The sequence below is a fragment of the Podarcis melisellensis genome (assembly GCF_964234715.1).
Source record: "Podarcis melisellensis genome assembly, chromosome: 8".
Taxonomy (NCBI): Eukaryota; Metazoa; Chordata; class Lepidosauria; order Squamata; family Lacertidae; genus Podarcis; species Podarcis melisellensis.
Window position 1 is genome coordinate 76,951,619 of NC_138540.1, and position 21,335 is coordinate 76,972,953.

Sequence of the window (21,335 nt, forward strand, 5' to 3'; positions counted from 1 at the left end):
GCTCCATGGCCATTTCTGGCTCCAATCGAGACCTTCCTCGTAGTTGTGTAAGTGGCTGATTCATACCTGGCACACTCTTCCATTGGCACATTCAACTCCTGAGGTCTCACCCTCTGGAAACCACGTCGAAGACAGCAGGATTAGTTTTACTGCTTAAAGTCTCAATTGCATCCACAGCCCATTCCACACTTTCCAGCCTTCCTGGAATGGATCTAGTATCCAGGCTTTTCCTGAAGGAGCATCTCTACCCCACTCCCAAACACTGAGATCTAGCTCTGAGGGCCTTCTGGAGGTTTTCTCACTGTGAGAAGTGAAGATAGAGGAAACCAGGCAGAGGGCCTTCTTGGAAGTGGTACCCACACTATGGAATGACCTCCTATTAGATGTCAAGGAGATAAGTAACTATAGAACTTTTGGAAGACATCTGAAGGCAGTCCTGTATAGAGAGATTTTAAATGTTTGATATTTTATTATGTTTCTGTATATGCTTGAAGGCACCCAGAGTGGCTGAGGTAACCCAATCAGATAGGGTGGGGAGTAGTAATAATAAAATTATTATTATTACTATTAAGAGGAATCCTTAGATGGAGGCCATTTTGAGGGGCTATTTTGTAGGTGGCTTCAGGGCTTTGTAGGTGGTTTCAGGAGGGTCAGTTTTCCTGGTTAAAGCATCCATTGCTTCCATGAGACTCTGAGCCCATTCCATACTTTCTAGCCCTGCTGGAATGGATCTAATATCCAGGCTTTTTCTGAAGGAGCATCTCTACATCCATCATTCAGGCCACACACTGAGATCTAGTTCTGAGGGCCTTCTGGCGATTCTGTCACTGTAAGAAGGCAACCAACCAGAGGGGCATCTTGGTAGTGATGCCCACACTGTGGAACAACCTCCCATCAGATGTCAAGGAGATAAGTAACTATGAAACCTTTAATTGTTATCTGAAGACATCCCTGTATAAAAAGGTTTTTAATGTTTGATGTTTTATTATGGGTGACCCAGTCAGGTGGGTGGGTAAGAAATAATAAAATAATAAAATCATCATTATTATTAAGAGGAATCCTTAGATGGAGGCTATTTTGAGGGGCTTTTCTGTAGGTAACCTCTGGGCTTTTGCCCTCACCTATTTTGCTCTAAATTGCTTTCTTGAGTGTCTTCACCATTTACATTTAAATTGTAAATTATCTATATCGAAAAATAAATCTGAGAAGTGTCTATCAACAACTAATGAGATCATAGACAATTCCTATGCTGAGCTTTGAATTTCAGTATGTTCCTCTTTATCTTTGTTGTTGATCAACAACACCCATTCTCGAACCTCACTGAACCATTTATTCCCAAGTGTTGCCTGCAACATGAGACCATGGCCTATAAATAACTCCACGTAAGCCTCTACCTGCACCAATTCTCTTGTTGATCCATCTCTGCTCTGAGTCTCCTAATCTTTCCAGAATGATGAAGGCACTCCTGAGCGCAAGCCTCCTCTTGGTCCTGCTTTCTCCAGGTAAGATGGGGAACATTTAATTACCTTTGGAGGACACTGAAAAGAACTTGCAGCTTGGGAGAGAAGGGGAGTTAAAAGTGCAGATCAACACCCCAGAGAGCAAGGAGGGCAGGGTTGCCAAGAGAAAGTAGCAGAGTATTAAGTCATGAATATTTATTGTGTTGTCATTATGATGGGCCCGACGACCCTTTTCCCCTTGGCACCGTTGGGCCCGTCCTCTCACTTAAGTATAGTCCACCCAACTCACAGAACACGGATTTCCACAGTCTACCTCAGATTATTTTGTAGGGGATTTGCGTGGAGTAAAACTTAATAATTAGGAGTCTGGGGCAGGATTTGTTCAAATTAACAATAACAATTTTACTTAACAAGGAAGTTTATGACACGAGTAGATAAAACTTAGGATACTTCAGTTTACAATGTTATTTCAGTTCAAGGTTTTTTCAGTTGCTTCACAATTAATACTTTGGTTCTTTTTTTAAAAAAAATATTCAAAGTTATAACAAAACATATTTTCCAAAAACATATCCTTATTCCCCCCAATTTTTTCTCCCCCCACAAAGCCCATCCTCCTACCCCCCGACTTCCCTCAGTTCCAGTCTTTGGTTTCTCCAATAATGCTATTTTCTGCATGTTACAGAGTTGTATAGATCCTCCAACTGTTTAGCTAATTATTATCAGTAAAAAAATCGTGGATGTTTATTCAAAACCTGCCAAGGAGTCCAATTTGCTTTGTTGCATCTTCAAATACTTTGTGAAAGGTTCCCATTCATCCTTAAAGTCACAGTTATCCTTGTCCGGTAGCTTATGAGTCAATTTTGCCAGTTCTGCATAATCCATCAATTTTTCTTGCCATGATTCTTTAGTTGGGATTTCTTCAGTCTTCCATCCTTGTGCTACCAGAACTCTCGCGGCCATTGTCGCATACATGAAGATGTTTTTCAACTTTTTTGGCAGGTCTTTCCCTACAATCCCCAACAAAAATACCTCGGGTTTTTTAACAAATGTTAAATGGAACATTTTCTTCAGTTCATTGTATATCATTTCCCAATTTTTTTAAATTACTTTACAATCCCACCACATATGATAAAATGTTCCCTCCTTTTCCTTACACTTCCAACATATGTTTGAGCTAGTTCTGTGCATTATCCCTAGCTGCACTGGTGTTGTATACCATCTGTACATAATCTTCATGTAGTTCTACTTCAGTAGTGAACAATCTGTAAATTTTAAGTCAGTTTTCCATAATTTAACCCAATCCTCCATCATAATATTGTGACCTACATCTTGTGCCCATTTAATCATAGCTGATTTTACCTCTTCATCTTTCATCTCCCATTCTAATAGTATGCTATATGTGGCCTTCAGTAATTTCACTTTCCCTTCAATCACTTCCATTTGAAACCTAGATTTAGTATAACTAAATCCTTTCTTACAGTCTTCTTTATATGTTTCATGTAATTGTCGATAATGCAACCAACTCTGAAAGTGGTCTTTGATCTCATCATAATCTCTTAATTTCCATTTCCCATCATGTTCCTTTAATAAATCAGCATATGTGAGCCATTTTCCTTTCTGTCCAAGTGGTTTGAGCAGCACAGTGGTGCCTCGCAAGATGAAATTAATTCGTTCCGCAAGTCTTTTCGCCTTGCGAGTTTTTCGTCTTGCGAAGCACGGTTTCCCATAGGAATGCATTAAAAATTAATTAATGCGTTCCTATGGAAACCGCCTTCAGACCAGGTCCGGGGACAGTCTGTCCCCCGACCTCATCTGAAGGCTGGCGGGGGGGGGGCGAAAGTCTTTGCTTCCCCCCGCCTGCCTTCCCGGGAGTCTTTGGCCCCCCTGCCTGCCTTCCCGGGGGCTTTTAAATCGACCCGGGACTGTCCCGGGGCGATTTAAAAGCCTCCGGACGGCTTTTGAAGGCAGGTGGGGGGGAGCAAAGACTTTTGCCCCCCGCCCGCCTTCAGAAGAGGTCCAGGACCTCTTCTGAAGGTGGGTGGGGGGCAAAAGTCTTTGCTCCCCCCGCCTGCCTTCAAAAGCCATCCGGGATAGCGGGAAGCGCTTCCCTGCTATCCCGGGCTGCTTTTAAAATGCTGGCGGTGGGGAGCAAAGCCTTTCGGCCCCCGCCGGCCTTCCTGGGCCTCTTCTGAAGGCCGGAGGGGGGGGGAAAGGCTTTGCTCCCCACCGCTAGCATTTAAAAGAGGTCCCCAGAGATTTCCCTATTGGCTTTCTTCTTGCGAAGCAAGCCCATAGGGAAATTCGTTTTGCGAAGCGCCTCCAAAACGGAAAACCCTTTCGTCTAGCGGGTTTTTCCGTCTTGCGAGGCATTCGTCTTGTGGGGCACCCCTGTAATGCTTCATGTGGTGAAAGCCACCACTGAGTCTTTTGTTCCAATAAGTCTTTATATCTCTCCCATACTCTCATTAATGATTTCCTGATTATATGGTTGTAAAAGCTTCTATGAATCTTCCCTTTCCCGTACCCTAAGTATGCATGCCAACCAAATCTGTTGTCATGTCCTTCTAGTTCTAGTGCCTCTTGCTTGTCCAATCTCATCCAGTCCCTGATCCATACCAAACAAGCAGATTCGTAATGCAATTTAAGGTCTGGGAGGGCAAACCCGCCTCTATCTTTTACATCTGTAAATATTTTATGTTTTATCCTTGGACTTTTGCCCCCCCCCCCCCCAGATAAATCTTGAAATCTCTTTCTGCCATTGTTTAAAGCATTCATCTTTCAGGATGACTGGTATTGATTGAAAAAGAAATAGCATTTTAGCAACACATTCATTTTAATCGCTGATATTTTTCCTAACATTGAGAGATTCATTCTGCTCCATATTTCTAAATTTCTTTTTTACCTCAAGCCAATTTTTTTCATAGTTATTTTTAAATAGGTTTATATTTCTTGATGTTAATCAAATCCCTAAATATTTAACCTTTTTATGGACTTCAATCTCAATATTTTGTTCTAATTCGGTTCTTCTTCCTTCATGTTTTTAACTAATAATTTAGTTTTATTCCTATTTAGCTTAAATCCTGCCACTTCCCCAAAATTCTGAATTTGTTCTATTACTTTAGGGAGTGAGGTTTTGTAAAATCCAAAAAGGAACAAGACAAGGATGCCCATTATCACCATTATTGTTTATTCTGGTCTTAGAAGTACTTGCCAAAAACATAAGAGCAAATAAAGAGATTACAGGTGTAAAAGTTGGGAAAAGTGAATTCAAGTTAAAACCGTATGCAGATGACTTAGTGATAACAGTGGAAGAAGCTAAAACTAATACTTTGGTTCTTAACAAGGTGGTACTTTCTGTCAGTTACACACCCCTAGACAACCCTGCTCCTGAGGCACTCCAAGGTTTCACTGGTTTGGGAGTCTTCTCTTACTAGAAGAATCTCTCCCTTCCTGACTGGAATGAGACCTAAGTAGACTGTCTCTTTACAGCTTCTACTTCTCCTGTCTCAACCTCAGCCCCCCAGTTAATTCCTGGCCTAAATACTCTTACAGGACACCACACACTGTTCTTCACACTAATCTCAGAGACTCCTTTCTCTAGCGTGTGATATTTTCCTCAGAGTGGATGTTTCTGCCAAGAACCAACTCTCACTCCCTATCTTCCTACCTATCCTCCCAACCTCAATCCCAACCTACTCCAAAACCTCCTCCCAACACTCCCTCCAAAACTCACTCTCCCTGTCTTTCCAAATCATCTCCTTTTTCAACTCCCCCTCCTGGAACCTTGGCCAATCAGAGGGTGCCATACATTAACCATTTTCTGGCATGGGGAAAAGAAAAAGGAAATACTTCGGCACCCAACCTGCCCCAGCAAAAACTAACTTTTCCTTCACAGTCATCCAGATAAATGATGTCATAGAGATAAATAATGATTACCTTACAGGAATCTTTTGAGGATTAAATGGGGAGGGGAAAACTATGTACACAGCCTTGAGCTTCTTGAAGGAAGTGGTTGCAGGTAAATAAATAAATCGGAAAAATAGACACTGAAAGTAAGTTAAATTGATAGAGTGGTTCATCCCTAGTCCAGGATCCTGTCCTCACACTGGCCAACACAATGATTATGGAAGCTCACAGTCAGGACCTCAGTGCAACAACACTTTGGTTTACTTTGAGTTCCAGCAACTGATATCTGAAATATGCAACTTTTTATACTGGAGGTAGTACATAGGCATCATGTTTAGTAGCCACTGAGAGTCTTATTTTCCATCAATTTGTCTAATTCCCTTCTAAAGTCATTCAAATTGGTGGCATTAACTACCTTTTGTAGAAAATTCCATAGTTTAATTGTGCTAAGTTTGTAACCAAACAGTGGGAAGAAAATATATTTAAGTGAGAGTCTGGATGGGGGGGAAGGTTGGCCATGGGAAAGGGGGAGTTCACCTCCCCACTTCTTGGAAATAATTTAACCAGTATTCTTGGCAATGGCTTCAAGAGTTTTAATTAATGAGTGTTTTATTCATTCTATTCACTTCTATTCTCTTCTATTCTATTCTATTCTATTAAAATGCTTTTAAAATTGAACCCCTTTTAATTTAGAAGTATTAATTGACTCTCACCTCCTCCTTTGTGTGTCACTTAGCAAACTGCAAAACCAATTAATAATAATGTTAATGATAATAATAATAATAATAATAAATAAATAAATAATTCATGAAGTAAACTTTTGCTTCTGTCTTCAGCATTACCTCTGAACTGCAGATATACTTATAACAAGACTGGAATGACATACAATAGCTCTCTTGAAACAATTTGTGACTCCGATGAAGATTCCTGTGAGGCCAGTGTTCTGCGTACAAATATAAGTAAGATTTGCCTGATTTTTTTTGTCTTTTTTGTCTTTTTTGGGGTCTTTTTTGTCTTTTTCTGTTTGATTAGATCCAGGTTAAGATAATTGAAATTTAAGGGTTCTAATAGCATATAGAAGTCTACGCTGGGGCAATTCACCTATTAAAAAAGTGAAGTGAGGAAGCTGTGGCACTTCAGCTGTAGATGAATTAGAACTCTCATCAGCCTCAGCTAACCTGGCCACCAGTCAGGAATGATGGGAGATGCAGTCCAACAACATCTGGAGGATCACAGCTTCTAACATCACCTGGGCTAACATCACCTGATCACAACAAGTGGCTGAATCTGGGTGCTTATCTCCAAGCTTGGACAATTTGATTTGCATTAATGAGAAATCCCTGCTTACCCTTCTAAAGTTTTGACTTGATTTGCATTAACTAGAAATCCCCATTGACCCAAACCAATGAACTCCAATTTAGTTTTGGTTATCAAACTAGACAATAAGCCTAGAATATAACATGAATATCCCCTTTGTCAGAGTAGAAATAACTGTCTACCACTAAACAAGATATGAGTTTAATTATAAAGGAAATAAGGAAGGTATATATTTCTTGCAAGAGAAAGGAAGAGACTGTATTGTAATGATTGAATTTAAGACTGAGAACAAAATGATAATTTGCTTAAAAACAATTTTATAATGATGCAAGTGGGAACGGGAGACGTGAGGAAGTCCAAAGTAGTAATGAAAAGATGTGAAACAATCAATGTTGTTTTATCAAATATGCAATTGTATTGAAAAACCTTAATAAAAATTTATATAAAAAATAAAATAAAGAGGAAGCCAAGACAGCCAGCGGGATGGATCCCACTGGCTGTCTTGGTTTCTTTGCTCTTTGGGGCTGGGGGGAGGGGAATAAAACTAGGTGCACCCTATAGTCCGGTGCGCCTATGGAGTGAAAAATGCGGTATGTATGAACTGTATGAAAAACATTTTGATATTTTTTCCTCTTATGTTATAGCAGTGCACAAGCATTTAAACAAACAAACAAACAAACAAACAAACAAACAAACAGCACCTCACTTTAGATTGCAAAATTTAATAATATTTTCCATATTGTTAGTTTGAAAAGGTCCTGATTCAGGAATCAAAAAAATTGGAACCATTACAATGAATGTGCCTCAGGAGCAATAGTCCTGAATATTTTTTCCCAGATCTAGATATTTCTTTCAATTTCTTTTTCATAGGGGGACATCGAGTGCAACTTTTGAATCAATGCAGATCATCCGATGATTGTTTCTCAGGCAGTTACAGCTTCACTGCAGGTGATGGTAAATTCTTTGAGATGAAGCAGTTCTGCTGCAACACTGAACTGTGTAACAATGGAACTCTCAGCCGTAAGTTTCTGTATAATTTTAAAATCCACAACATGTTAGGGCTTTGCATTGGATTTGGCCAAGGACTGGATACTTACTCAATCAGCAGTACTCAGAGGACCTGGGCCTCATTCAAAAGGGGTGAGACTGCCCCATATGGGTATATGGGTTGCCCAGGGCTGCCCAAGAGGACTCCCCTGAGTGAGTGCTTGAGGGCCCTGCTCTTGCCACTTACCATCTGGCCTGGAGTGGGGCCTGAAGCCTCATAAGGACTGTGTGCTGCTTGCTACCTGCTGCCCAGGAGGACTCCCCTGAGTGAGTGCCTGAGGGCCCTGCTCTTGCCACTTACCATCTGACCTGGGGCGGGGCCTGAAGCCTCACAAGGACTGCGTGCTGCTTGCTGCCGCTGCCCAGGAGGACTCCCCTGAGTGAGTGCCTGAGGGCCCTGCTCTTGCCACTTACCATCTGGCCTGGGGTGGGGCCTGAAGCCTCACAAGGACTGCGTGCTGCTTGCTGCCTGCTGCCCAGGAGGACTCCCCTGAGCGAGTGCCTGAGGGCCCTGCTCTTGCCACTTACCACCTGGCCCAGGGCGGGGCCTGACAGGCCTCACTAGGACAGTTGTTACTGCCGGAGGGGCACAGAGTGTTTTAAAAATGTTTTTAAAAATTTTCTTTTGGATTTTTTGTATGTGGGGGGTGGGGGTGGGATGGATGTTTGGTTGGGCTTGGGGAATTTTTTTTTATTTTGATGTTTTTGTAATTTTTACATTTTTTGTTTGTATTGTTTTATTGGTTTTGTTTGTTTGTTTAAGGTGTTATTTTGTTCTTAGGGGGAGGGGTCAGGGCTGCCGGGGAGTGGGCCCCAGCCCACAAAATGGCTGGGGCATGTTCCACAGGGGGGGGATGCACTGGGACAACCGATCTCAGTGATCACGGGTAGGAGGAGGAGTTACACTAAGACTAGACCATGTCATTACAGAGGGGGCAGGTTTAGTCGTTGTCTGAGGACTATTCCTGCCTCCGGGTCTGGTCCTGACCGGATGGATACTAGAATCCATGACTTGATCATGGATGGAGGACTTGACCTGGCATTTGTAACAGAGACTTGGTTGGATGAAGCAGATGGGCCTGTCCTTGCCGCTGCTTGTCCACCAGGTTTCTCTTATGCACAGCAGCCCAGGTCATGTGGGCGGGGAGGGGGGGTTGCAGTGATTTTTAGGAAGTCATTAGTCTGCACCAGGCGTCCTATTGGGAAGACCCAGTTTTCCGAGTGCATGTTCTGGAAGTTGGGCAATAGGGGCAGTACAGGATTCCTTTTGGTGTACCGACCTCCCCGCTGCACCAAGGATTCCCTGCCCAAGCTGCTTCAGGTCGTGGCGGATGTTCTCCTGGAGACACCTAGCTTGGTCGTCTTAGGGGATTTTAACATCCATGCCGACACGACCTTACAAGGAGCCGCTCGGGACTTCGTGGAAAGCATGGCCTCCATGGGGCTGTCCCTGAATAAGTCTGGCCCAACCCATAGCCGCGGACATGCCTTGGACCTGGTGTTTACCTCTATGGATGTTGGTGATCTGACACTAAGTAAAAGCGAAATGAAAGAAGTGCCATGGTCAGATCACTTCCTGGTGCAACTGGACTTCTCTGCGACCCATCCCCTCTGCAGGGAGGTGGGACCAATTCGGATGGTCCGCCCCCACCACTTAATGGATCCAAATGGTTTCCAGAGAGTGGTAGGGGATGCTTTATCCCATGTTGATGGCCTTTCAGCTGATTCCCTGGTGGCCCGCTGGAATGTGGAGTTAACCAGGGCTATTGACTGTTTGGCTCTGAAGCGCCCTCTCTGATTGCATGGAGCCCGGACAGCCCCGTGGTTTTCCACGGATCTGAGGGCAATGAAACAACCGTTGAGACGGCTAGGGCGCCGGTGGCGGATAACTCATTCCGAATCTGACTGGATACAGGTTAGAGCTCAACGTCGAGCCTACCAAGTGGCAATAGCGATGGCGAAGAAGAATTTCTTCACCGCCTCTATTGCATCTGCAGAAAACAGCAGCAGCAGGAGACTTTTTCAGGTGGTTCACAATTTAGCAGAACCACCTGCAACATCGGGGCCCAGTACGGGCCACATGTTCTCCTGCAATGATTTTGCAAAGTTTTTTGCAGATAAAATCACTCAGATTCGGGAAGAAGTAGACTCCACCGTGGGAGCAGGGCCGGGGTGGGAGAGTGCTAGAGTTCTGTCTAGTCAAGTTGAGTGGGATCAATTCCAATCTGTTACCTCCAAGGATGTGGACAGGCTGCTTGGACGAGTGAAAACAACCAACTGTCTCCTGGATCCTTGCCCATCATGGCTTATAAAAGCTAGCCGGGAAGGACTGGGCGATGGGCTTCGTGGGGTGGTGAATGCTTCCCTCCGTGAGGGAGCCTTCCCAGACCCGCTGAAAGAGGCGGTTATTAAACTGCTTCTTAAAAAACCATCTTTAGATGCGGCCACGATGGCCAACTATCGCCCAGTCTCAAATCTTCCATTCTTGGGCAAGGTGATTGAGTGAGCGGTTGCCGAACAACTCCAGCCATGCCTGGAAGAAGCGGACCATTTGGATCCCTTGCAGGTGGGATTCAGGCCTCATCATGGGACTGAAACTGCCTTGGTCGCACTGGTTGATGATCTCCGGTGGGCTAGGGACAAAGGTGAGAGCTTTTTCCTAGTTCTGCTGGATCTCTCAGCAGCGTTTGATACCATCGATCATAACATCCTTCTGGACCGTCTTGAGGGGCTGGGAGCTGGGGGCACTGTCATACAGTGGTTCCGCTCCTTCCTCCTGGGCCGTGTTCAGAAAGTGGTGGTGGGGGATGAGTGTTCAGACCCCTGGGCTCTCACTTGTGGGGTGCCTCAGGGTTCTGTCCTCTCCCCCATGCTTTTCAACATTTACATGCAGCCACTGGGAGAGATCATCAGGAGGTTTGGGCTGGGTGTTCATCAGTATGCGGATGATACCCAGCTCTACCTCTCTTTTAAATCAGAACCAGTGAGGGCGGTGAAGGTCCTGTGTGAGTGTCTGGAGGCGGTTGGAGGATGGATGGCGGCTAACAGATTGAGGTTGAATCCTGACAAGACAGAAGTATTGTTTTGGGGGGACAGGAGGCCGGCAGGTGTGGAGGATTCCCTGGTCCTGAATGGGGTAACTGTGCCCCTGAAGGACAAGGTGTGCAGCCTGGGAGTCATTTTGGACTCACAGCTGTCCACGGAGGCACAGGTCAAATCTGTGTCCAGGGCAGCTGTTTACCAGCTCCATCTGGTACGTAGGCTGAGACCCTATCTGCCTGCGGACTGTCTCGCCAGAGTGGTGCATGCTCTGGTTATCTCCCGCTTGGACTACTGCAATGCAGTCTACGTGGGGCTACCTTTGAAGGTGACTCGGAAACTACAAGTAATCCAGAATGCGGCAGCTAGACTGGTGACTGGGGGCGGCCGCCGAGACCATATAACACCGGTCTTGAAAGACCTACATTGGCTCCCAGTACGTTTCCGAGCACAATTCAAAGTGTTGGTGCTGACCTTTAAAGCCCTAAACGGCCTTGGTCCAGTATACCTGAAGGAGCGTCTCCACCCCCATCATTCTGCCCGGACGCTGAGGTCCAGCGCCGAGGGCCTTCTGGCGGTTCCCTCATTGCGAGAAGCAAAGCTACAGGGAACCAGGCAGAGGGCCTTCTTGGTAGTGGCACCTGCCCTGTGGAACGCCCTTCCAGCAGATGTCAAAGCGATAAACAACTACCTGACATTCAGAAGACATCTTAAGGCAGCCCTGTTCAGGGAAGTTTTTAACGTGTGATATTTTACTGTATTTTTCGTTTCTATGGAAGCCGCCCAGAGTGGCTGGGAGGCCCAGCCAGATGGGCGGGGTATAAATAATACATTATTATTATTATTATTATTATTATTATTATTATTATTATTAGTTGAGCAGGTTAGCACTATCAGGACCTCTCAAGGGGTGGAGAGGCAAGCAGGACGAAGAAGCAGGCATGAGGAGAAACTTTGAAGAAGAGGGACCTACTGGGCTGCTAGATCTCTGCCTGAGAAGGGATGTGTTCCCTTTCCAACCAGGCCTCTCCTGAATCTGTCCCAATGTCAATCCTAAACCCAGACTGGGTCTAGATAATCTTTTCATCCAATAATACTTGCAGGTGCCCCACCAAAACTGTAAAGCCCTTGGGTGAATTACAATAATATAACATACAGGTACAAAAACAGATCCAGTGGTACCTCGGGTTAAGTACTTAATTCGTTCCAGAGTTCTGTTCTTAACCTGAAACTGTTCTTAACCTGAAGCACTACTTTAGCTAATGGGGCCTCCAGCTGCCGCCGTGCTGCCGGAGCACGATTTCTGTTCTCATCCTGAAGCAAAGTTCTTAACCCGAGGTAATATTTCTGGGTTAGCGGAGTCTGTAACCTGAAGCGTATGTAACCCGAGGTACCACTGTAAAACCATTAACATGCTCCCTATACTTTTGATTTTGGCAGTTCCTGATCGCAACGTGCTGGCTGAAAATGGCCTGAAGTGCCCAACCTGCTTCTCCAAAGGAGCCACACAGTGTAAAAGTGAGAAGACCATCAACTGCCTTGAGGATGAGACCCAGTGTGTTGTTTTTAAAGGATCTCTTTTTAGAGGTAACATTGCTACTTAGGCAGGGGAAAGGGTCTAGTCATCGGATGGATCATGCAGACTCATTCCTGTTCTCCTATTCTCCCCCTCCCTTCCCTTTCCCTTGCATATTACTAGAAATGTGAGAGGGTCCACATCTCTCACTGGCCCCATTCTGCACCCTTCCCTAGTGTTTTGCCTGCCTGGACTGTGTCCTTTAACTCTCATAATGCCACTTGTTTGTCCAGAAGGAGTATTCCCCTTGGCTGGGGAGGGCGGGGTATAAATAAATAAAATTATTATTATTATTATTATTATTATTATTATTATTATTATTATTATTATTATTACTATTACTATTATTAGTATTATTAAAAACACCCTTCTGAACAAAAGTAAAAAGTGCATTCATTGCTTCACCCCAGTTGCATCTGGATCTGTCCACCATTGGGTTGCAGTCGAGGACAAAATGTGTCCCCCTTGCTCAAAAAGCATATTGGGGGGGCCACTAGAGGCGCACTGGAAGATGGCTGACAATACCATCTCTCTGGACCACACGGGGTAATTAAGAGGCGGTTATGGGAGTAGGCAGCCTCCCTTGTTGCCCCAAGGGAATGGGGAACACTGCCCTTGCCTGCTGTGCCCATAAATCACCCCCAAATTCGAAAGAAGGGGGTGAGGGCACTAGGCAGAATGCCCCCGTGTAGACTTCGGGTCTCCTGGACACTCTGTCTGATAGCGCTCTAGCTGCAGCAATTTGGAATAATTAATTACAAAAGAAGCAAATGCACATGTTTCAAGTGTAGAAGGGGAGTGAAGACTGCTAATTGAAGGGACCTCTGCAAAAGAAGATGACGGGTTGGAGCAACAGGAATATTTTATGATGAAGATACATAAAAGGCTGGGTATGTCGGCAACGGGACTGAATTGGGGGGGGGGGACATTTTTTACTTTTCTTCTATGTGATTAACCAAGAACCCCTCCTCATTAGAACCGTCGGTTTAACTGCCCCAAGCAGGATGATTAAGGTCTGTGTGGAAATAAACTTTAACCAAAAGTATGCTTTATGGAGCTTGAGAAGGAATAAGAGCTTTTGGAATGGCACAGCAATTAATTCAGAGTCACCATCTTGCCAAAGGATTTATAGCCAGGAGGAGGAACGGATTTGTTTTCAGACTGCATTCCTGGTGAATCTCCTCAGAGGTTTGAGAAAGGAGGCAGATTTGTGAAGATTAAGGACGCTAAGACTGTTTTGATTTATGGAAGTGATGTTATATGGGAAATTTCTGGATATGGCTACTGGATAAAAAAAATATCCACGCAGGATTACAAACTGTTTTAACCAGCTTGTGGAGACTATCAGAGGTCACAAAGAGAAAGGAAAAATATATGAAAATAACAAGAAGAGATGTGGAAAAACAATAAGAAAGGACTGGATAGTACTGTGAACATCATATGGTCAGATTTGTGGACATTAAAACAGCAGCAAGAAGCAAGAAGTTGATTGGATCCCCTTCGGAACTTGAAATATGGGTACCCCCAACAAAAATTCAGCTGTGTAATTTGGAATTTATGTAATTTGGTTTGATTTGATGTGATTGGTCGGTTAATAAAAATTATTCAAAAAGCATATTTATTATGTAAAAGGCATGTAATAAGTTTTCTTAAATTCTGTGACAATGAGCAGTATCTGGCTAACTAATTCTGTGCAACAGAATTTCCGCTCTTGGAAACTTGTAAAATAAAAGGAGGATTCTCTGGATGCTTAGATCACAGTGGGGCAATGAGGAAGCCTCAGTGGGCATCCAACCATCCTGAGAGACAATGAAGTACATCTCCAGCTTTTTGTTTGTGTGTCGCTGCATCACACTGTTGTCTCATGCCAGGTTAAAACACTCAAGGTTCCCACACCAGGGAGGGAGTGTTGTTTTCAAATCTTGCTGTGTGACTTTTAACCTGCCCAGGAGATAGCAGGGATAGAGTTCCTCCCATTTTATTGCAACTCAGCTGCACACAAGAATTTGATCTGCTTAATCTAGTTAATTAGGCCTGTTTTCAGATTCTCTACTTTCATTATATTTTATAAATATACTGTCAGAGGCTGGACTGAGGAGGAATGGTGGGAGCTGCCCCCTTCTTTTCTGATTTCCTGAAGCCTGACAGATAAACTGTTTCTTAATAATCTTGAGACTCTTTTGGGTATGATGGCAATTCTGAATTACATATGAGTTTCTTTTTATCCGAACTTCATGTTGAAAATTTTGTTTATTCATGTTCCGATGAAATTATATTTTTCAGATTTCTTAAATATACACATTTTAAAAATAAATAAAATTGTCATTTAGCCTCACAAGCACAATCTCCTAGTACCTGAGTAAAGGACTAATGTCAACATTTCTTTCCTTTTCTTCTAGCCCCCATTCATCTCCACGATTTCACGTTCCAAGGCTGTGGAACAACAGATTTTTGTGCCATCCACAGAAGAAGACTTGGATCTGAAGGATTTGCCCTTTTTATTACCCAAAAAAGATGTTATAATGCTTCAGGAATCTCACACCAGCCTGAACATGAAGGGTAAATAGGACAGTGTAGACCTCCTCCTTGTGTATTGCAAAATCCATGGCAATGAGGGGAAATTGGAGGCCTAGTGGTGAAAATTTTGGTTCTTAGTTCTGTTTCAGATACAAATGCAATTATTATTTATTGGTTTAGCTGAAGCAATTACAAAATATAAAATACATAAAACAGGATAAACGCAGAATAATTTTTTTCTCCTTAAAATTTTTTCACTGTAAAAGCAGAACAGACCACTTTTTCAGAGGTGTATGGGAACTTGTCCCTTAATAAAAAGTTTATACCCAATCCATCTCTCAGTTGGGAGATTTAAATATTTGAACAAAACTTCTCTTGAGTCCTCATTGTTGTTGTTGTTGTTTAGTTGTTTAGTCGTGTCCGACTCTTCATGACCCCATGGACCAGAGCACACCAGGCACTCTTGTCTTTCACTGCCTCCTGCAGTTTGGTCAAATTTATGCTGCTAGCTTCAAGAACACTGTCCAACCACCTCGTCCTCTGTCGTCCCCTTCTCCTTGTGCCCTCAATCTTTCCCAACATCAGGGTCTTTTCCAGGGAATCTTCTCTTCTCATGATGTGGCCAAAGTATTGTAGCCTCAGCTTCACGATTTGTCCTTCCAGTGAGCACTCAGGGCTGATTTCCTTAAGAATGGATAGGTTTGAACTTCTTGCAGTCCATGGGACTCTCAAAAGTCTCCTCCAGCACCATAATTCAGAAGCATCAATTCTTTGTTGATCAGCCTTCTTTACGGTCCAGCTCTCACTTCCATACATCACTACTGGGAAAACCATAGCTTTAACTATACTAAGTCCTCATAGATGGGACAAACCAGCAAGTAGTGGGTAGATATTTAGGAACCTCTATCTCCATGTAGGCAAACCTGTTATACCTAGGGCATCTGGTGATAGCATCCTTCAACAACGATGGACTTCAGACACTGGAGTCACAAGGCTGTAAATGCTTTCCCCCATTTGGTATTTGTGATGCTGGTTACATAGTGACGGGGTTGAATGTGTAGTTTGGCATATCAAGGTGCAGGATGGTCCCACCCATGAGGCAAGGTGTGGTGACCATCTTAGGTGGCTAGATTGATAGGGGTCGTCAGGAACATGGCCCCCCAGAGCACAGCAGGAGAGTCAGCCTCAGAAATTGAGCTGAGCTAGCAAAGAGCTAGCTCTGAAGATGTGAGCTGTCTGAGTTTAGAGAGGACAGCCCACCCCCTTTTTCCCAGGGAATAATCTGTTTGTTCTCATGAGGAAGAGAGGAAGAGTTGGAAGCCAGGCAACCATCAGATAAGCCAGAGTCTGAGGCTGTGTCTTCTGGGGAAGAAAGGTAAAAAAGGTAAAGGACACCTGGACAGTTAAGTCCAGTCAAAGGCAACTATGGGGTTGTGGTGCTCATCTTGCTTTCAGGCCAAGGGAGCCAGCGTTACTCCACAGACAGCTTTCCTTGTCATGTGGCCAGCATGACTTAACCACTTCTGGTGCAACGGGACACCGTGAAGGAAACCAGAGTGCATGGAAAAGCTGTTTACCTTCCCACCACAGTGGTACCTATTTATCTACTTGCACGGGTGTGCTTTTGAACTGCTAGGTTGGCAGGAGCTGGGACAGAGCAATAGGAGCTCACCCCGTGATCGGGAAGCCAAGAGGCTCAGTGGTTTAGACCACAGCACCACCCGCATCCCTCTGGGGAAGAGACAGGCCAGCAATTCAGTCCCTGAATGGGGAGAATAGAGAAGCTGTAAGAGCAACAGAAGGGAAGGAGAAGAAAGACGGGATTTTGGCATTCATGGATACAACGTTTGCGGGATTTTGGCGTTCATGGATACAATGTTCCAAGACCCCCAGAGGCTGGCTGTCACTTCCAGGCAATTGCTTAATTTGAGGCAGGGGAGTAGAATAGTGATGCAATTTTGGTTGGAGTTCAATATGTGGTGACAACAGCTGGAGTGAGGGGATAAACCCCTCGTGACGTTGTATCGGGCCGGGCTTAATAGGGACTTGCTGGATGAACTGGCCAGGATGCACCCCCTTCTCATTAGAGAGCATGGTACAGGCTTCTCTCTGCAACTATGGAACGAAAGATCAAAAGTAGGGAGCCAGGCAGGCAGCCATTAAAGATGGCTGGCATTCCTGACATTTCAGTGCGAAGGTTTGGCAGTATGCCCAGAGAGGAACTGGGGGATGCAGGCTTCAGACTTCACCGGCTGAGCGAGAGAGAAGAAGAAGAGAGAGGCTGTGCTTTGTCTGTGGCATGCCATGCTCTGGATGTGTTTTTCTTGTAAACAAACTTACATAAAACTGATGGAGAGTCCTTGATGCTTATTCTTGGCCATTAGGAGGTGCTGCTAGTCTCCTCCAGTCCTTGTTTCCTGTGGAGAAAGATATAGATAGATAGATAGATAGATAGATGATAGATTAGATAGATAGATGATAGATAGATAGATAGATAGATAGATAGATAGATGATAGAGATAGAGATAGATAGATATAGATAGAGATAGAGATATAAAATCTTTATTGAAGTCCTAAGACCTATAGAATAATTTCAGAAGAAAATACAGTTAAGACAGCCAACCACAAAAGAGAGAGAGAAACTGAGGCACTCATTTTGTTTTGTCTCGAGCTTGATGATCATTGTTTCTTTTGACTTCCCAAAGAAACTTTCCCATGGCCAGTGTAATATCATCAAACCTGTCATCCAAAAGATATTTAATATGGGAGGCTTCAGATTTTTCTGGCAGATTTGCTAGTAGGGGTTTGATCATTTGGTCCCTAGCTTGCTTGTACTGCCCATAATGCAGTAAGCTATGCTTCATGCAGTCGATGTTCCGAGAACATAAAGCCTATTCTGATAAGTGATGCCTCTCAGTCTACCATTTAGCACTTCCGAAGGAAATACATTTAGTCTGGCTTTGGTAAATAAATGCCGATAGGTCGGTACAGACAGGTTCCTAAGATATGAGGATAGCTGAAAGTCGTACCCATATTGGATTCCTGCTGCTATCAGGCCACAGATTAAATAGGATCAAGATGGCAGAAATGTTTCCTGTGGAGATCTTTATTCATCACCCCTCACATTGTTCCTGATGTCGATCTTCACTTAACCCTTTCCCCCCCTGGAATAGGGAGTGACGAGGGCCTGCTCGTGATAAAATAATCAGTCTCACACCAGGATGGATTCAAAAGGCCTAGCCAGCAACAACTGAGCTGAACTGAGCTGAACAGAACTGATCAGGCCTGAACTGCTCAAACTGCTGCGGCCTAGCATTTTATTTTTTCACAGAACATTGTATCAACTCAACAGTAAAAGACAATACCATATATGGAAAATCACCCCACTATCAGGGTATGCTGTATAAACCAATCACAGGCTAGCATGAGGTGTCCACGTGCTGATCATGCCTAACACAGCCTGCCCTGCCAAAAGGTCAGGCTGCAGTAAATTTCCACCCATGTGCCCATTTCCCCTATAGGTAAAACCAACCATATTCCCACATGCCCTCTTTTCTTACTTATTTTATGAAAAATAAATTTTTTCTTAACCAAACCTAAGCAAAGTCATTTGTCTCATTTTCTAAACGCTTATAACTTGCAACATAAATTCTTCTTGTCATCCCTGTGGCGGTTTGCGGTTTGTACCACCACGTAGTACACTGGGCATACAAAGAAGGTAGGCATTGAATGCAGCAACACAACACAATGAATCCTGCAACAAGCAAAATTACAATTAGCAGAAGTTTTCTTAACTATGCTCTATTAGGCAACCAGGAAAACAACCATTCCCATGGATCAAAACCTTCGGGTGGATTCAAAGGATTATGGGCTATCATTTGTTCCATATAATCAATAGTAGCAGAAATATTGGCCGATTGATCAGATATATACATACAACAATGGGAATGAATTAAGGCACAAACTCCACCTTTAGAAGCAAGGATTACATCTAAAGCATAACGATTTTCGAGAGTCACATCTCTAATTTCTGACATTTCTTTGTGAAGTAATTTTAAAGCCAAGATAGTAGAATTAAACAAGGCTTCAGTCCAATTAGCCAATTTATGTAGATCACGGTAATTCATAGCTGCACCTAAAGAGGGCAGAAGAGACCTAGAGATGGCTGTCCCTGTATATCGAGAAATAGGTGAATGCACTTCCCTTTTGTTATGCAAACGAACAGCTGGGAGCTTGTCCATTTTATACACTAGGGGTATGACTACTCCTAAAGTGCAGGTTCCAGAAAAGGCAAAGGGGATTTCTTTGTAGGCTCTTGTGCCACAAAATAACCATAAATCAGATTGAAGTAAACATGTAGATTTACTGCTTTTCTTCATCCAATCAAACCAAACATAAAAATCTCTACACGCAGCCTGTTGTTCATAAGTCATGTTGGTCGTGACATTATTAACTAAAACTCTTGGCCTACCACTCATAGTGCTAACGTTAAGAAAACAAGAAGATCCATTAACATACTCATAGGTCCAATTACAATATGGATAATGACCTAGAAAATTACTACTATTATGATTAAAAAGAAAACAATAAGACGCTGTTTCCATAAGTGACAAAAACACAGGGGGTGAACTAGTACGATTATCCTTCATATTATTACTAATCTTATATGAGGCATTTACTGGAATACCATGCAATAATATACCAGACCTCTTTAATTGAGGAGGGATATGCATACATACCCAACATTCAGAAAGATTAAGTGTAGAAGCAAAATGATTTATGTCCCTAACATTCGTATTGTTGGTCCAAATCTGATGATAAGGTTCAGGTCTCTGGGCCTTCTGCAAAAGAGCAGCACGACAAAAGCGGCGCTTCACAGTGTCCACAGAGGGGTGATTGGTAGTCATGGTGGCTTCCCAGGGGGAAGGAGGGCCAATGCGGTAGGGATGAAGATGATCTTTCAACGTGCCAGGAAACACTGGAACAGCTGTGGAAGGTGACTCCATCCAGGGCACATCAATGTGGCGATGTCTCCAGCTGTCGTGTGGGTTGAGATCAGGTGGAAGGTCATCACTGGCAGACAGCGTAGAATACGATTTCAAGGCGCTGGTGTCTCCTTGGGCGAAGGCGAGGCAACAGAAGAGCGCCAAGGTCGAACGCACCTGGCTGGAACCCATCGTATTTCTCCGTCCACGTCAATGGCAGCGATTCCGCGACCCCAGGAAACCAAGGAAGTAGGACCCTTCCACTGTGGATCTGGAAGCAACCTATAAGACACTAGAGGGCGCTGCAGTAGTTCTTCCTTCCTGAAATGAAGTTCAGCAGGCGTAAAATTCTTATTGTGAGGGTACAACAGATGATTTAAGGTAAACAATACTTGATGTACAATATTAGGTATTTCAGAAACAGCAGCCGAGCGGCCCCCCAGTTGCTTATTGAGAAGAGTCTTAAAAGTCAGGTGGGCGCGCTCGATGATCGCCTGCCCTGTAGAATTGAAAGGAATGCCATGAATCAACCTTGACCGCGACGTTGCTGTGTGGTAGATCTGCACTGCGCACGAAAATGGCCTGCTTTGCCACATCCAAAGCAAATCTTCTCCTTTGCAGGATTTTGGGACACAGTGGAGGACAAAGCCGTGGCTAGAAGGCGGGCTTTGTGTGTCTCAGTGCCCACTGGCTGGCAGGCTTTAAGCATATCTGCAATGGCAATATTTGGCGTTGTCATCAAAGGGCGCAGCGCTTGCTTACAGTCCTCATTTGCATTATCAAATGCAAGCTGGCGGACAATCACTTCTTGGGCTGCTACGTCCTGAACTTGCCGCTTGAGGGTGTTATACAAGCGATCGACAAATTGTCCATAGGGCTCTGTAGGGCCTTGATGGACGCTGTTGGGTGTAGCATACACGTTACGTGGGGGAGCATGAGGCAAATGAAGCCATTCCACAATAGACACAGTCCCAGGCTTCTGGCCAGTGGTGTATAATTTGGCCGTTGGAAGGAGTGGGGTGGCAAACACTGCAAGCGATAGCTGGTCCATGGAAAGAGAAGGGATCCTGTCCACCATACATCTGCTTAGGTGATCATTCACGGTTGTTAGAGCCTCTTCCATTGCAGGGGTAACTGTGACCTTGTCCGCTGGATCCTTATGTCCTTTAAGGGCAGAATATAGCGGAGACAGAGTGGAGGTGGGCTCAAACCGCTCGTGCCGGGCTGGGCCTCCCCCCAGGGCGCCAGGAACCATTACAGGAAAAAGATTTGGGGTGGCAGAATCGAAAGCCAGCAATGGAGCAGCGGCACGAAGAGATCCCTGAAGAGGAGTGGTAGATGGCTGTGCAGAAAGCGAAGAAGGTGGTGGAGGCTGAGGTGGGACAGGAGGAGCCGAAGAAGAGAGATCCGATGGTTTAGGAGGTACATAAACCGGAGGATTCGAAGAAGGCAACGTGGGATGCAGAGGCGAAGGAGGAACCAGAAGGA

The 21,335-nt window shown here is 44.2% G+C and overlaps 1 long non-coding RNA gene across 1 annotated transcript in view; it reads left to right on the forward strand.

Moving 5' to 3' along the window:
- The first annotated feature begins 1,372 nt into the window (after positions 1–1,372).
- The window catches only part of LOC309376278, a 112,549-nt gene continuing 92,586 nt past the window's right edge, over positions 1,373–21,335 (forward strand). The window contains exons 1-2 of the long non-coding RNA XR_014171146.1: positions 1,373–1,502; positions 6,203–6,325. This is a non-coding gene — a long non-coding RNA (uncharacterized lncRNA). The remainder of the gene's footprint in view (positions 1,503–6,202; positions 6,326–21,335) is intronic.